Genomic DNA, 4,985 nt, shown 5'->3' on the forward strand with positions numbered 1-4,985 from the left:
GTGGTATTATCAGTGTTGTCCTGTGGTATTATCAGTGTTGTCCTGTGTAGTATCCTTGTTGCCCTGTGGTAGTATCCTGTTGTTCTGTGGTATTATCCCTGTGGTCCTGGAGTAGTATCCCTGTGTTCCTGTGGTATTATTATGTGGTCCTGTGGTTTATCCATTAACTTACTGTGTGCATGGAGGTGATTTGCAGGCAGCTTAGTGGTGCTGTCCTGGTTAGCTGGCAAGACAATTGTGTCTATTAAAGTCAGATTGGTTTTGTAACACATCAAATACAAAGAAACAAAACTACTTGAGAATTACATTCTTGTTTATGAACTATCTGTCTCAATACCAGAGGGAACAGTTACCTTGGACAACCATTGGGACATACCTGAAACTGTGAATTTTCAAGAACCATGTTGACTACACCATCAAGACCTCTGATGATTTGATACCTACCTCTGTGGTCAACATGACTTGAAGGGAGAGACATTTTCATCAGGCACAGGACATGCCTGCATTCTTGGACAAGCTCCAGGTTTCGAGGGAGTAGAGTGAGACCCAACTGTGGGAATCACACAGGCATTCAGGCCCGCACCCAGCTCCCCACTGAGGAAATATGCTGGAAATGGAAGTCATGGTGAGGGCAGTATGGGGGGCCTGGAGAGAGGCTAGAGGAGTTGGGCCTGAGGCAGGTGACGGCCATGGCGGGTGTGGCCAGCGGTTGGAGGGTGCATGGGAGGAGAGGTTTACAGCCCCACCTCCACAGGGTGAGGCCTCAGGCTTGGCAGGCTCTCCTCAGTCCTATACTCTTTCAACTAGATCCAAATCCAATGAGGCCTGGGGTTGCCCCATTTTTCCTGCAGCAGAGCTGGATTCTGAGGACTAAATGTGGGTGCAAAGCAGGCTGTTTTCTGTGTGTGCGTGTGCACCCCACAGGACCATCCTGAGACCCCAGAAAGAGGGGTTTGAAGACCTTTCCCTAGCTTCCACCTTCAGAAGAGATGGACCTCCCTCCACTCAGGAACAGCAGGGCCCCATCTGGCAGGAACTGGCCTGGGAGGGACTGATCTGCTGGTTCTGCTGGAGAGGCCTAGAGAGCAGGGGAGAGAGGTAGAGTTGCAGACCCAAGGCACCATCAGGTCTTTGCCAAGCATGCCTGCCAGCTGTCACCATGCACCCTGAGGGAAAGGGTGTAGGGTGTGGTTCTGAGTGCCCTGCCGGACACGGCACCGCTGTGTTCTGCAGTTGCGGTGTGGGCCCTGGGCCTGTGCTGTGGTCCTCAGCCCTGCAGAAGGGATCTGGCCTGGCCTCTCCCCGGGTAACCTTTCCTGCTGACTCATTTCAGGAGAAGCAGTGGTCAGACTTCCAGAGACGGCTGTGCTGATCATGAGAGGCGTGGCCACGCAGCACATCCTGCCTGGCCTCGTCCTTTGACGTCTTGCGCTCCAACAAGCATCTGACTCTGGTTAGTGACCAGACTTGGGGGCAGAGGTGGGGGCTGTGCAGCCTAAGCGTGTGCCTCTGGAAGCCGCATCCTGCTCAGTGCCCGGAGCCTGATGGACTAGCCACTCCTAGGCCTAGCGTCTCTGTGGTGTCCTGCAGACGGTTCAAGGTCTGCAGCCTGCCTGGCCAGAACATGGCCTCTGCATCAGGGATGGGACACGTCCCTTTCCAGGGGCCTGGATGGCTCTGCTGAGCCGGTGGGTGTAGACAGCTTTTGTTGCAAAGTGAAGCACCTTAAATCAATTAAGCCAGGAGGAATTACCAAGAAAGCAGAACCCAAATCTCTCTGCCTCTGAGGCTGACAGCCAAGCCTGGGTTGATATAGCCAGGGTCACAAGTTTAGATGAGAGGAAGCCTGGGCAGCTCCTGGGGCCCTAAGATGTTCCAGATGCCCGGGAGAGGCTGTGCCCGCACCCCAGGCCGGCAAGTCCCCCAAAGGACCGGAGCTTCCCTCCTCAGAAGGCTCCTGAAGGAGATCAGAAGGCAGGGCACTTCTGGGAAGCCCTGGGAACCCCCCAGCAGAGTTCCCATTCAGATTCCAGGAATCAGCGATTCCTGAGCTCCAGCAAGAGACGTGCTGCCTGGAGACCGTGGAGTGCTTGTTGGCTGAGTGATGTGCATAGCACACGGTGACCCAGGGCAGGCAGAAACGGCCCCCTCCAGCCCAGCTTTCCCTTTACAGGAAGGAGGCTTACAAACCACCCGGAGAATTCCGGGACGTGGAATGACAAGAGATGCATCTGGAGCCTCTGGACCCTCTACTTATTCTGAGGCCTGAGAACGTAGTTGCCTTGATTAGCACCAGGATCCTGGAGTGAGTGAGGATTTACACTGCGCAGAGGAGAATTCAGGGTCAGTGCTGAGGAGATTCCACCTGTGTGCGAGACCAGGTGCATTCTTTTTTTTTGCCAGTCATGGGCCTGAACTCTGGGCCTGGGCGCTGTCCCTCAGCTCTTCAGCTCAAGGCTAGCGCTCTACCACTGGAGCCATAGCGCCACTTCTGGCTTTTTCTGTTTATGTGGTGCTGAGGAATCGAACCCAGGGCCTCATGCATGCAATGCAAGCGCTCTACCACTGAGCCACCTTCCCAGCCCCCGAGACCAGGTGCATTCTGAAACTTGATTCTACCTTGCTTAGCTTTGTGAAGAAATAAGTTATTTGACATCACAACCACAGGTATGTGCTAAGCAATTTAATAGCAGTGAGTACCAGGTTAAACGCCACATGAATCTTTCCCCACAGGCCCTACAACAACCTAGCAATGCAGATATTTGTCTTGATCCACTTTACAGAGAAGGAAGATATGTGGGACTCTACCATTCGGGTCCTGGGTCCCAGCATGCACCTGTGCCATTCAGAGATCCCAACTAGCCTCGTCTCTCCAGGCTAGGCTGATCAGAGCTCCAGCAATGCACGAGTTTCTCCATCTGCTGGGGCTCTTGATGATTCACGCTGACGGTGACAGTCTTGGGAAGGTGGGTGTGGTGGTGGCATGTGGCTCCTGCTCCCTCCTCGGTGGGTGGGTGGGGTGCAGAGACCCAACACGGTCTCCTCAGATCCCTCCCATCATTGCCGGACGCCAGCCCAGTTCTGCATCCTCCAGGGTCTGCGTGCTTTCACTGAGCCCTCCTAAAGAGGCCTTTGCTGGTGAATGCACCCTGGGGTGTCCATGGGGTTCCCACTGGAATTCGAGTCACCAGTGCACGTGTCTGGGAGCGCTGCCCACGGGCTCTGGCTCCTTAACTTCACCCAGCCACAAGCCCTGGATGTTGCCTGGCTCAGCACCATTGTAGACACCCCCCCCCCACCATGAGGAAGCTGACGCTGCCCAGGGGCCAGAGGCAGCTCCAACCTGCTCTGACCACTCGGAGGACCACATTCGTAAAGCAGATAAGCAGCCACCTCCTCCTCCCTGGGGCAGCACAAAATCCTTGCCTGCCCCCCACAGAGCCTGGATGCCCAATACGCATTGCCTTCAAAGGAAAGAACACAATTCTACACTACCCTGGAATCCTCGCCGATTCACTGCCCAGCAAACCAGGGCTGCCAGCGAAGGCGTCTTGCCAGGGTTTCCGTTGCATGAAGTGGCTGAGCTCCGGAGTCACCGACAGCAGGGATTGCGCGTGCTGACGGAGCCAGACCTGCCTTAGGCAGGTCATGCAGAGACCATTCCGAAAGACGCGCAGAAATCCAGTGCAGAGTGGCCAGTCCATTGGCATTGCTACGACACAATACTAGAGCCTGGATAATTCATAAACAACAGAATTTTATTTCTCACGGTTCTGGAGACGGGAAGTCCAAGGCAGAAGCAGAGCCATCTTTGCCTCCCCAGAGCCCCACTTTCACACGCCATTGGCCCGGGTGGCGCAAAGTGCAAGGCTGGAAACACCCACACTCAAGCCAAGGCATCCACAGAACTGGGTTTTTTCCTATGTAACAGTTCTGTTAGGAAAGAAAGGGCATGGGGGCCTTCTGCCCTCAGAGGGAGGGTTGGCCCACCTCCACTCTGGGACCGGCTTCCAGCATGTCTCTGTCTCCCTCCAGGCAGGGTTTTAATTCATGAAAATGAGGGGAAAGAGGGTATAAATATAGTTAATATCTTCACAAGAATTTGTGCATGACAATGTGCATTGTAATGGGGACAGTTGTGAAATAATGAAAGGAAATACTTACATAAATAACCACATGTGGAAGTGAAGAACACAGTGTCTTTGGGGACCTGAAAAGGGACATGACACGAGTTCAGGTGTTCAGAGCACCCTCCTGGGCTCCACCCCCAAGTCTGTGTGACCTTGGATTGCTGCTTGCCTTCTCTGTGCAGCAGTGCTCTCATTTTGCTGACATGGGTCAGCAACCAGGGTGATCCTGATTGGTTAATGGACACTGAACACTTACAACAAGTCCTGGCACACACCAAGTGCTGTCCTTGTGAGGTGCGAGGTGAAAACGCAGTGTGCAGAACTGTGAGTGCAGCTGCGTGTTTCTGAGGACCACACAGTCATGTGTCAGCCATATGTATAAAGATACAGTCAAGGGAGGGCATGGTCTTGTAAGACTGGCTATAGTCACTCCATGCAGAGTTATTTAATATTCAACAACTGCAGCTCTGCTTTTCTGCAGTGGACATTTTTGTTAAAAGTATATAGAAATTAACATTAATTCTTGAGAAAAATGCAAAGCACATATCTGGAGATGACATTGATTGGATTCCATCACTGCATCAAGCAATTCCCTCAGGAGAACTCCATCAGGAACAAACCCAGGTGTGATGATGGAGAAGCAGGGATGATGGAGGAACAGGTGTGATGATGGAGGAGGAGGGGTGATGATGGAGGAGCAGGGAGGATGGAGGAGCAGGGGATGATGGAGGAGCAGGTGTGAGGATGGAGGAGCAGGTGTGAGGATGGAGGAGCAGGGAATGATGGAGGAGCAGGGATGATGGAGGAGCAGGGGATGATGGAGGAGCAGGTGTGATGATGGAGGATCAGGTGTGA

The sequence above is a fragment of the Dipodomys ordii genome, unplaced genomic scaffold, assembly GCF_000151885.1.
Source record: "Dipodomys ordii isolate 6190 unplaced genomic scaffold, Dord_2.0 Scaffold77, whole genome shotgun sequence".
NCBI classification, from domain to species: Eukaryota; Metazoa; Chordata; class Mammalia; order Rodentia; family Heteromyidae; genus Dipodomys; species Dipodomys ordii.